Source organism: Staurois parvus, unplaced genomic scaffold, assembly GCF_062004578.1.
Source record: "Staurois parvus isolate SC_StPar_1 unplaced genomic scaffold, SC_StPar_1.0 ptg001328l, whole genome shotgun sequence".
In the NCBI taxonomy this organism is placed as follows: Eukaryota; Metazoa; Chordata; class Amphibia; order Anura; family Ranidae; genus Staurois; species Staurois parvus.
Genome location: NW_028319124.1, coordinates 3,386,893 through 3,399,868, shown reverse-complemented (window position 1 = coordinate 3,399,868; position 12,976 = coordinate 3,386,893). Strand labels below are relative to the sequence as shown.

The 12,976-nt window shown below is 41.8% G+C and overlaps 1 protein-coding gene across 2 annotated transcripts in view; it reads left to right on the top strand.

Moving 5' to 3' along the window:
* Positions 1–2,052: 2,052 nt before the first annotated feature.
* The window catches only part of BRD4 (bromodomain containing 4), a 108,434-nt gene continuing 97,510 nt past the window's right edge, over positions 2,053–12,976 (top strand). For both annotated transcript variants that reach the window (XM_089661275.1, XM_089661274.1), the window contains exon 1: positions 2,053–2,238. The gene's annotated coding sequence lies outside the window, so the exon portion shown is untranslated. The remainder of the gene's footprint in view (positions 2,239–12,976) is intronic.

The following is a 12,976-nucleotide window of genomic DNA, read 5'->3' as shown; positions in this document are numbered from 1 at the left end:
TTTCTTCTTCCCAGATTTGTGTGTATTTGATGTTTCCTTTGTATTTAAAAAAAAACAAAAAACCTAACAAAAAATATAATTAAAAAAAGGGCAAGACATCTTCTGTAACTTTACACTGGTAACCTGTAGAAATTTTTAAAGCATCACCCATGGAGATTTTTAAGTACCGTACTTTGACCCCATTCCACGAGTGTGCGCAGTTTTAATAAATTACATGTTGGGTATCTATTTACTCGGCATAACATCATCTTTCATATTTTACAAAAAAATTGGGGTATATGTTGTTTTCTTTTTAAATTAATAAAGTTTATATTTTTCCAAAAAAATTGCGTTTGAAAATGTATTCATTCAACCGCCCTACCTATATTCAAATAATGGCCATCATATGACTCCCTTCCCAGATCGCAATTTGCGCCTGCCGCGCTGTTGCGAGATCTGTCACCGGCCATGACAGATCTGTGTACAGGCCCCATTGCCAGTACCATGTGATTGGTCACAGCAGGTCACATGACAGTTGTATACAATGGATGGCTTCCTTTCATACCATCCATTGTATACAAGTGTGTCTAGCTGTGAATGGTCACAGTGATCAAATGCCAAGCTGGGGCAATCACAACCCATCTGTGTCATGCGATTAGCCATGGCCAATCACAGCTAATCACAACAAAAACTCTGAATGAATCATATTCATTCAGTTAAATGCTTGCTTATACAATTTACACAATTCTTCTCTATAAGCAATCAAATTGTGTAAAAAAAAATACTGATCACTTCCCCAAAGTAGTACAATGTTACTATGGTAACAGTATACTACTTCGGTCATAGTGTAATATGAAAAAAAAATCTTAAAAAAAAGAGAAAAAAATGTAATAAAAAATATATATTTTTTAAATTAATTTTTTTCCTGTACTGTCACTAGCCAGTGTCTGCCACAACAGTTATATGATGATACTGTACTGCACTGGTGACAGTATGTAAAAAAAAATTGTGAAAATATTTTTTATTAAATTTTCCATAAAAGGTATGACAAAAAAATTGCAACTTCAAAAAACTTGCCATGCCTCTTATGAAATTTGGGGGATATCTGTACTGTTTTTGGGCCTCAAGAGATTAGATTGGCCGTCAGTACTTCAGGATTGATAAATTTTCAGATATATCCCATAGTTTGTGAATTCTATAACTTTCCTACAAACTAAATAATAAACACTGATTTGGGTTATTTTCACTAAAGACTTGTAGCAGAATACTTCTTGGCCTAAATTTATGACGAAATTAGATTTTTTACATTTATTTATTTGTAAACTTTTACAACAGAAACAAAGAAAAGTGTTTCTTTTTCTCAAAATGTTCCTTTTTTTTTATTTAGCAAAAAATAAAACCCCTGGGGTGATTAAATACCACCAAAAGAAAGCTCTATTTGTGTGAAAAAAATGATAAAATGTTAGTTTGGGTACAGTGTTGCATGACCGCACAATTGTCATTCAAAGTGTGAGCGCGTGGAAAGCTGAAAATTGGCCTGGGCAGGAAGGGGGTAAAAGTGCCCGGTATGGAAGAGGTTAAAAACTGTCCATTTTGGTTTTGGCCAAGCGCATCCTGAATTTTCGTTTTGGCGAACCACTAGTAAAAAACATGCAAACCAAAATGCTCCATGATCTACTTTGCTGCATATATTGTACGCAGGAAAGCCCATTTAAATCACTGAAAAACGCAAAAAAAATTCCGCTAGGTGTGAACAGGGACTAATTGGGTATTACACAAGGAACATTTTTATAGAAGTCTATACATCAGACCAAAAAGAGGAGAAAATGAAGAAAAGAGGGGGACTTGGACCCAAATGAAGGTCAGTTCGGGAGGTCTACGGATCAGGCTTCTCCACGCTGCTGCCGCAAAACGAAACCTCCCCATACACAGGGCTAAGGAGTTAATGCCGAGGGGCGTGGCTTTATATTTCTCACGACACAGCCGCTCACGGGGTAGGGCTTACATACTTCAGAGCATGCGCACCAAGAAAAAAGTAGAAGGGGCGGGTCCGGGCCGACGTGGGAGTATGCGCGTGACATCACGGTGCGTCGCGGCGGCGCTGTGTGAGGAAGGAGCCGAGGGAGTGCGCTCTCGGTGCGTCTCCATTAATCCCTATCGGTGATCGCTCCGCCGGCCCGTCTCTGTGGTTGTCCGTGCCAGGGACCGGATCCTCCGCACAGTCGCTAAGTCTCTCCGCCTCCGGAAGAGGCCTCGAAGGTGAGCGCCGGGCCCGCGAGCCTAACCTATTCACGGATGCGGGATACGCCGGGCCCGCATTGCGTAACCAAGGGAGTTTGGTGGGAGGGGAGGAGTTACGTAATTTCTGGGAAAGCCGCTACGTTATTTGCGTACATTTTGCTGGTGAATTCTTCCCAGGGCGCTAAAGAAAGGTCTGTGTGCCGAGAGGAGGCTGAAAATACGGCCATTGCCGGGAAAGCCCCGCGGTTACGTAGTTTGCGTAACTTTTATATATGAATAGGCTTTTTGCGCAGTGGTATGTTGGTTTCCGGCCTGGGGTTTCTCAGCGCGGCTGGTGGAGAAGGTCGGTCAGGTACTGCAGGGGTGTTCTTGGCATGGACACCGCTTGTATGTTGGCGGGAGGTGCGCTGTTTACGTGAGTAGAGGCTGGATTCCCAGTTTACGCGAAGGAGCGGGCGGGGTTACCCAGCTCTCCTGGAATGGGCGGAGACGGTTACGGACTTTGCGTAAGTCTGTAGGGAAGAGCTGAGAGTAAAGGCTACGCCGATAGCGTAACGTTCTCCGGATGTTCTCTGACGCTTACGCAGATAGCGTACATCTGGGCCATTACCAAGACACAGCAAAGGAAGAGACTATTGTGCTTGTTATGACTAAGCTGGTCACGTATGCACCGTGTTGTCACTGCAATGCTTGTGTGTGTTCCTAACGCCTCCCCATGTTTCCTCTCTTCTCTTGTGTGATATAAATAAAGTTGTTTAATACATTGAAGAGGGTTCTCTGGATACATCCAGCTGTCCTTGTGGATGTACAGGGCCCCTCGATCATGGATCTGCCTTTGTGAACCATTGTAGCCTGTTCTGTGAAATGTTGGCTTTTTATCATGAAACCTCTGATTGTGTATGCCAGCAATGGCCGGTGTCTGGGGGGGGCAAAGCCGTATGAAGCCCCAAAGCAGTCATTTATTATATAGAAGCTTTCCATTTCTTAGATGTGATGGCTGTATATTTAGGCGTTCGTTTTCTGTTCATCTGGTGATCCAGCTAGTAAGTCTGTTTTTCATAAGCTCATCAAGCTGTCCAGAAGATGTATCAGTTTGCAGGAATGGGACAAACCTTTTAAGGGTTCATGTACACGGGGCGTTTGGAAAAATCTTCTGACTGCTGGAAAATGTAGGTTAAAAAACGTCCGTTTAGCTGAGTTTGCATACCACGTTTATGTGCGTTTGCGTTTAGAAGTGTTTTTAAAAGATAACCTCAGGAGACCTCAAATGCTCAGAATGCACTAAAAAATACCAAATTTACTATTTCAGACATTTTGAGAGAAATAGAGAGCAGAAGCAGAGAGAGCAGTATGTGTTGAGATGACCTGTCTTTTCTGGTTGTATTCACTATGGATCCCATCGTGAGCGTAATGCGGCTCATTCTACCATTTTTTTTTTTTTTTTTTTCTTCACCGCGGAACTGACTGCACTGGTGTACCGGGTCCATTGAGTACATGGAAAATGATTTGCATGCATTTCTGATGATGAAAAAAGGCTCTGGACAGCATCTGGATATGGGACAGTTAAAAACCGTTTATAAACGCAGCTAACCGCGTTTACAAGCATTTGGTGTTTGAAACGCAGGTAAAATTACTCCTGAACGCAAGTTTGGTGCGTTCAAAAAAAACTACTGTAAACTCAACTGCCTGTAAACGACTGTAAACAAAGATGTGCACATGGACACATAGGAAAACATTAGGGAGAGTTCAGGGGCTGCTGAAAAAGCTCTGAACAACTCCTGAACATCAGTTTATCAGCTGCAGTGTACATGAGCCCTAACACTGGCAGGGGTGGTTAAAATGATCAGCATTTATTTGAGAGTTTGGCTTCAATACGTTAGCATATCTAAATCTGCTAGTACATCTAAGGCTTCATGTACACGAGCAGCTCCTAAACTCTAGGAGATTTAGACATTTTTTTTTTTTTTTTAGCAAAGCTCCTAAACTCAACTCCATAAAAGTCTATGCATCCATGTACACATAGGCTTTTACCAAAGTTTAGGAGCTGCTGCGTTTAACCCCCCTCTCCTGAACACGGAAGAATCATGTTAAGGATAGGAACGTCTTGACCGCCGACCATGGGAAACTGCGGTTTTGCATTTTTCTGCGGTCAGGGTAGGCTTGTTTATATGAAGCCTAACACTACCCCCCCCCCCTTCTGGGACTGGCACTGTTGCTGTCCAAAGGTGCCCCCTGTGCTCCATCATCCAGAGTGGAGGCACTCTAATACAGGGGGTGTATTACTGGCCAGATCACCAGGTGAAAACAGGTGTGGTTGCAGTGCAGCCCCATTCACTTCAATGGGTTAGCCTTGGTGGAGGTGTCATTCCTGGCATGGTACTTGTACACTCCTGGCCACTACCTAAGCAGGAAAAAGGGGGAGTGGTTGAGGGGAGCCTGAATCCCACCCCCCAGTAGCAAGTGTAAACAAACCCTAAAAGAGATTTATGCTCACAGCATACACTTTCATTTTATAACATCAGCATTGTAATAACAATGCAAACAATAGAAAGTGACACTAAAGCTTTGTTTTTTTGTTTGTTTTTCTAAAATTAAAACATGTCTATACTTACCTGCTCTGTGAAGTGGTTTTGCACAGAGCAGCCCAGATTCTCTTCTCGGGTCTCCTGCTGGAGCTCCTGGCTCCTCCCCCTTGAGCAGCGTCCTCAAGGAAAGCCACTCACCATGGGGCACCAATGCGTGCTCGTCCCAGAGGTGCTGCTCTATCCATGAGATGCATAGAGCTGTAGCTTGGCCCCGCTCCTGCTCTCTCCTCATTGGCTCACTGACTGTGATTGACGGCAGTGGCAGCCATTTGGCCCCCGCTGCCTTCTCAGCCAATAGGGAAGGGAGAATCCCCAGACAGCAGAGCCTGTCAAGAACATTGCCGGATTGGAGGGGGAGCTGCACACAGATTTTTGTACCTTCATGCATAGAATACATGAAGGTAAACCTTCAGCCTCTAAAACCACTTTAAAGAATAACTAAAGGCAATTTTTTAGTTTTGGATAGAGTGGAGACACATTAGAACCCCTGTCAGTTTTTATTGCTGTCTGTGCCCTCTGTTAGAGAAATTCACCCTCTCTGTTTGTCCTATTTATCATTCTCAGTGAAAGCTAAAAGAAAATCCTGAATTTTAGGTTGTCCCCAGAAAAGTAATGGAGGGGAAATCTTCCAATGGGGACACTAGTTCTGATGGTCTGGGGGTCCCCAAGGAATTCCCTTCATTTGCATTGATTTCCTCACTTCGTTTGGCTATGGGACAGGAAGTGAAGGAAAATATCTGCAATGGGGCACATCTGAAGGGTTATAACCTTCCTTGCTCTATCCAAAATGTAAAAAAAGTGTTGCTTATATTTCTACTTTAAGTAGAACTAGAGGTAAAACCTTTCAGGTTTGGACAGAGTAGAGAGGGATTAAAACATCTGTGCCCTCATTAGGGAGATTTGCCCTCTCTATTCTGTTTACCATTATCATTGAAAGTGAAAGTAAAAGAAAATCAAAATTTATGGGTTGTCCCCATAAAAGCAATAGGAAAATCTTTCAATGGGGACACCAGATTTTTTTTTCTTTTTTTACAGTAAGTATACGTACTGATACAAAAATTTTTTTTTTTATTTTTTTTCTTCTTGCATATACCTGTTGGCAACAGTTTAGTTTACTCTTCAGGTGTCAGAAAGGGAACCCCGCTGACAGCTGAATGAGTGCTAGGTTGTTAAGGACGCTGCGGCTCCGCTCCTTAACAACTTCAGCCCTCACACCTGTCCCCCCCCCTTGTGGACCAGAACAACTTTTCCATTTCTGCTATGGACCTGTTTATGCGGCGATAACTTTGTCATTAATTAAGATAACATTGTAATACATATATTGTTTAACCACTTGCCCTCCAGAGGATTTGCCCCCCCCCCCTTTCCTGATCAGGCCATTTTTTTGCGATACGGTGCGGTTACTTTAACTTTCAATTGCACGGTCATGCAAAGCTGCACCCAGATTAAATTTGTCGTTTTTTTTTTTTTTTTTCCCCCCAAATGGAGTTTTCTTTCGGTGGTATTTTTTTGTGCTATAAACAAAAAAACCCATCAATTTTGAAAAATAAAACTATTTTTGACTTTTTGCTATACAACATATCAAGCAAAAAAAATAAAATAAAATTTTGTCATAAAGTTAAGCCAAAATGTATTCCGCTCCATGTCTTTGCTAAAAAAAAAAAATCCAATAAGTGTAAATTAATTGGTTTACGTGAAAGTTATAGTGGCTACAAATGGCGGTATAGATACTGGAATTTATTTATTTTTATATACTAGTAATGGTGGCAATCAGCAACTTATAGTGGGACTGCAGTGGGTATTCTGACACTGGGGGGGGAACTAACAGTTGCAATACAAAGCAGCATGCTGGAGCAGACAGGGAAGAGATCTGTGTTGTTTACATACATACCTCTCCCCTTCAGTGTTCCTTGGTGATCACGAGGCGAATCTCCATCCGGGACCCAGTGATCGACTGCTATAGCCGCCAATGGCAATGCTGGTAGGGCATGCGTGCACCCTCTACCCGGAGGTAAAAATCACACATCTATATATGATTTTGCGCGGCCCTGCCGTCATGTAGCAGTAGTTCTGCTATAGGACGGTCGGGAAGCGGTTAAGGAAAAGCAAGAACAAGACTTTCTTTTCATGAATATTGTCTTGCAATGATATTTTTTCACAATCCTTTGACAATTAAATGTAACAATAGTAAAAAAAAAAAAAATCGCTTTTTTTTTTTTTTTTGAGCAGTGTTCGTTAAATAGTGTTACTGTACATAAAGCATTTTATTCTGTAGAAGTTATTTACAAGTAAAATTAATTTTATTTTCATTGCTGACCTTTTTTAATGTGAAACATATAAATATATGTTAACCACTTGAGCACCTGAGGATTTACCCCCCCCTTTTTGCTACTCGGCGCTGCACTAATTCAACTGATAATTGCGCGGTCATGCAATGCTGCACCCAAACGAAATTTACGTCCTTTTTTGTCACACAAATAGAGCTTTCTTTCGGTGTAATTTGATCACCTGTGCGCTTTTTATTTTTCACGCTATAAACAAAAAAAGGCCAAAAATTTTGAAGAAAAACAATATTTTTTACTTTCAGCTATAAAAAAATATATAGTAAACTCAAAGTTGGTTATAAATTTAGGCCGAAATGTATTCTGCTCCATGTTTTTGGTAAAAAAAATCCCAATGAGTGTATATTGATTGCTTTGTGTGAAAGTTATAACGTCTACAAACTATGGTATAGATACTGCAATTTACGCCATTTTTCTGCTATACAGCGCTGTGCTAGTTTAACGGACAATTGCGCGGTCATGCAATACGGTACATAAATGAAATTTACATCCTTTTTTTTTCCTCCACAAATTGAGCTTTCTTTGGGTGGTATGTGATCGCCTGTGCAGTTTTTATTTTTTGCACTATAAAAAAAAAAGCTGACAATTTTGAGGAAAAAAAAACAGTATTTTGGACTTTTTGCTATAAAACATGTCCAGTAAAAAAAAATGCAAAAATCAAATTTAGTCATAAATATCTGCCAAAATGCATTCTGCGACATGTCTTTGCTAAAAAAAATCCCAATGCGTGTAAATTAATTGGTTTACGTGAAAGTTATAGCGTTTACAAATGGCGGGAAAGATACTGGAATTTTAAATTTTTATTTATACGAATAATGGCGCCGATCAGCGACTTTTGGCGGCAATCAGCGACATATGGCGGCGACCAGCGACTTATGGCAGGACTGCGGGACAGCGGCGGACATTTTGACACTGGGGGGGGGGGAACTGACTTGGGGTCACTGACATCCCCAGTGATACCAATACAGTGATCAGTGAAAAAAAACCACTGAAACTGTACTAATGTCACTGGGGAGGAAGGGGTTAACATTTTTAGAATTTGCAGTGTAAGGGGAGTGTTTTACTACTGGGCGGGGGTGTGTACTGGAGGGAGGGGGGAGCTGATCAAGGGAGAGAAACTCTGCAGCTTCTCACAAGCTGTCAGAGAACTGACACAGAACAGGGCTGTGTGTAAACAATGCAGCCCTGCTCTGTGTTAGCGATCACCGGCAATCGCGGGAAAACGGCCGGTAAAAACCGGCCGTGACCCGTCGGCTGACACCCGCGGGACAGGTAGGGCGGGGGCGCGTGCCTCGCGCGCGCCCCCTACCTGTTTTGAAGGCAGCCGTTTTAAAACGTGCTTTTGCCTACGAGCGCCGCCCTGCCACCGGTGCGGTGGCTGGGCGGCAAGTGGTTAAAGATGTAAAAATAATAGCAAACAAAGCAAAAACAGAAAAAAAAAATAATTATCCGTTTATTAAATAGAAACAAACAAAATCAGCAGGAAAAGAATAAATAAATGAAGAATAAGATTTGGGGGTTAATACGAGTTTAAACAGGAACATTTAACCCCTTGCCCTCCAGAGGATTTACCCCCCTTCCTGACCAGGTAATTTTTTGCATTCTGGCGCTGCGTTACTTTAACTGACAATTGCACATTCATGCAACGCTGCACCCAAATGACATTTTCGGCCTTTTTTTTCCCCCACGACTAGAGTTTTTTTTTCTTTCTTACGATAATATTTGATCGCCTGTGCGGTTTTAATATTTTTGCGCTGTAAACAAAAAAAACGACAATTTTGAGGGGAAAAAAACAATATTTTTGACTTTTTGCTATTAAACATGTCCAGTAAAAAATTAAAAAAAATCTAATTTCATCATAAATTTAGGCCAAAATGTATTCTGCTCCATGTCTTTGCTAAAAAAAAATCCCAATACGTGCAAATTAATTGGTTTACATGAAAGTTATAGCGTTTACAAATGGCAGTATATATTCTGGGATATTTTTTTAAATAGTAATGGCGGCGATCGACTTATGGCAGGACTGCGGCAGGCATGCTGACACTGGGGGGAAGTGACCCCAATACGGTGTTCAGTGCTAATAAAAAGCACTAACACTGTATTAATGACATTGGGCATGAAGGGGTTAATGTGGGGCGATCAAAGATATTTACATACAGTTCTCTCCATCCGTTGGTAATGCTCCTCTATCACTGGGTGCCAGGGAGTAATCACCGGCTGGGACCCGATGATTGACAGCCAAGGCCATGAACAGTGCGCACCCTCTACCCGTAAATGCAAAATCACGTATATATACATGATGTTGCACACCCATGCCACCCTGTAGCAGTATTCCTGCTATAGGCGGACAGGAAGTGGCTAATTCCGGTCTTTTTTTTTTTTTCTTGACATGCTGCTTTTAACTGACTTCATTGAAATTCCTTTGAGCTGTGGGTGTAAAAACAGATACAAAATGAAACAACGTTTCTTTTTATCTTTCCTTTTTAGCTGCTGAGCAATTTTGTTGATAAACATTGTCAGGCTGCTTTTTTTTTTTTTTTAATAAACTGAACCTGACTGTATCATGCAAATGCTTAGTATCCGTGCAATCCTAGTTATAACCCTCCCTTACACTATCCAAAAATAAAAAGGTTCTGCCTATAATTCTAATTTTATTAAAATCCATGTTTAGCTTCCTTGAAAAATTGCTCATGTGAGTTCTTTCTGTCTGCTGACCATCTGTTTCCACCACGTTCTTGATCTCCTGCATGCTTGCAGTTTCTCTTGCCTGCCTAAAAACAGTCATTCCTGTACTGACTCCGCCTCTCAGCTCCTCCAGTGCTTTAGAAGGCAGGCTCTGTGAAATGTGACGCAGCAGTGCCTAGGCCATAGCTAAAAACCCACTTCATGACCATAATGTATATAATCACTGTTTTAAAGTGTTTTACCAGGGCCATGGTGCTACAGCGGTCAGACATAACACTGGTATTTGTGTGTTTTTTTTAAAAAAAAATTTCCAGCAATTTCCTTTCTGCTAAAAGCAATCTGAGTAGCTGGTTATTTTTTTAACCTATTTCAGGTACTTGTATAGCACCATGAATTTATGCAGCGATCAGGTAGGTAGGTGTATTGCATTTCTCTTCTGCAATAAAAGGCCTGCCTGCCCCCAGTTTGTGACAGCAGCACTTTAGTTTAACCACTTGCTGATCGCAGATAGCCGAATGACGACTGCACTGCGGCCGGCCAGTTCTGGAAGGGCGTCATATGACGTCTTCCCAGAACGCGCTCTCCGGCGCACACCCGGCAATCTCCGTGATCACTGTGTCCTATGGACACAGCTGATCACGTGATGTGGTTAAAGGCCAATCACAGCGGCCTTTTACCACGTGATCAGCCATGTCCGATGACACACGGATCACAGGGAAATGCAATTGCCAGTTCTTGGCTGCACTTTCCTCACGCTGTCAGAACGTGGGGAAAGTACTGCTGAGAATCGGCAGTTGTCAGAGCAGGGATCGGCACCGATCACCAGGGCACTGATGATCAGTGCCCTGATGATCGGTGCCCACCAGTGCCACCCACCTGTGCCCACCAGTGCCACCCACCTGTGCCCACCAGTGCCACCCACCTGTGCCCACCAGTGCCACCCACCTGTGCCCTTCAGTCAGTGCCCAGCAGTGCTGCCAGTGCTGACTATCAGTACCCATCATCAGTGCTGCCTGTCAGTGCCCATCAGTGCCGCCTATCAGTGCCCATCACTGCTGCCTCACCAACACACATCAGTGAAGGAGAAAAATGACCTGTTTTGCAAAATTTTATAATAGAAACAAAGAAACTTTTTTTCGTTTATAGCACAAAAAGTAAAACACCCAGCGGTGATTAAATACCACCAAAAGAAATCTCTGAGAAAAAAATGATAAAAATTTCACATGGGTACAATCTTGCATGACCGCGCATTTGTCATTCAAAGTGCGACATCGCTGAAAGCTGAAAATTGGCCTGGTAAGGAAGGGGGTATAAGTGCCCGGTAGGCAAGTGGTTAAGCCGGCCACACACTGCTGGCTATTTTATTCTGAAAGGCCGCACCCGTCGCTGTTAGAAAATAATAAACAGTTACTGCAGCTGTTTAGATGCAGTCACTAGTCAGCTGACGGTTCTCTGCCCGGTCTCTTTGATTTTCAGATCAAAGGACGTTATATGGGAGGGTGTCTTCAGGGTCACCCATTCATCAGGAACCAGTGGAAATTTGCCCAGGTTTAGCTGTCACTGGAAAAAATCTCCCCATTGTCAGACTTCATCTGTATTCTTGTTCCAGTAAAGCTGGTCATACACAAATCAAATTTAGTCTGATTCCTGTGTAGTGGCCAAAATTCGAGTCATGGGGTGGCCCTGTCAGCAGCACCAAGCTGAACAAACTTTGAGAAATCGAAGGAGCCGGGTGGAAAAAAAAGTCATCCAGCAGTGAATCAGCCAGTTAGTCACTGTTCGGGTATTCTAACAGCCATGGGTAGTGCGACTGTTAGAATATAATAGCCGACAGCAGGAAATTACTTTACACAGTTTAGCATGATTAGACACACGTCTCATAGACACCCAGAGAATAGCTTGGCCCAGCTCACTGGCTGTGATTGAGGCTAGCGAGAGCCATGATCTGTCGCTGGTGTGTCTGAGCCAATGAGGAGGGAGAGCCCCTCAGCTCTTGTGCACATCACTGGATCAAGGTTGGGTTCAGGTAAGCATAGGGGGAACTGCTTGCAGAGAAAGCATTAGGGTAAAAAATTCTGCATTTAGAGCCACTTTTAGGATACTCTTTCTGCTCATTTTAAGGAGCTGACATTCTATTTGGTGGTATCTGGAGCTGTTCATTGAATTGGGTTCCACCACTGTGGATTTGACAAGTGGCCAAAATTTCAGCTTTGCAGGATTCTTCCTTTTTTTTTTTTTTTTTTTTCTTTTTCTTTTGTTCTTTGATGGATAATTTTTTTTTTCTAGTTTAAATTATCAAAAAACATTTTACCATCTGTATAAAGATTTCAGAATATGCTGAAAAATATTTCATGTTCCTGAAAACATCAAAGTATTCTTTGAAACTCAACTTTTTGTGACAGCGGTATTGTATGAATTGGTATCAATCGTCATATAAAGACAAAGCTACAGTATGTAATCCATACCTTGTCAAAGCACCTTTTTCTTATCTGTTTATTGATTTTTAATAAGTGGTATTTTTGTACTTGTGGTTTTTTTTTTTTGGTTTTTTTTTTACTATTTTTTGTTTGTTTTTTGGTGCTGTTATGTTCTTTGCTAAATTTTTCCCCTGGTTTATATATTATTTTTGCATTGGATATGAGGATAACATCGATCGATATAGTTAGATCTAAAAGTAATGGCTTTAGATACACTTGAATGACTTTCATCATATATTTTTATAGCCGGAACATAATGATCCTGAGAAGTTTTAATCCATGTTTTGGTTTTTTATTGTTGTTGTTGGGAGAGATTGCTTAACAGAAATAAAGATCAAAACCAACTGCTTTTTCATTCTTCTTGAAACCATTTGCCAAGCGTTCAATATTAAGCCAGTATGACATTATATTACATTACATGCAATTCATGTCTCGTCCCTCTCTCAGCATGTGATACGAAAGTGAAAGGGGAAGCCGCAGACTGATGAGTTTATCTGTGTCGCTCTGCTCTCTTCCTCTATCACAATCCCACTTGCAGCACAACTGATTAACTGGAGTTGGGCTTTAAAGCAGGGGGTGGGGCTCTTACAACTAATTATTTAGGTCTCTGATAATGAGATCAGCTAATTTTCATATTGGCACACCTCGCATCTTCAAACATAAACAG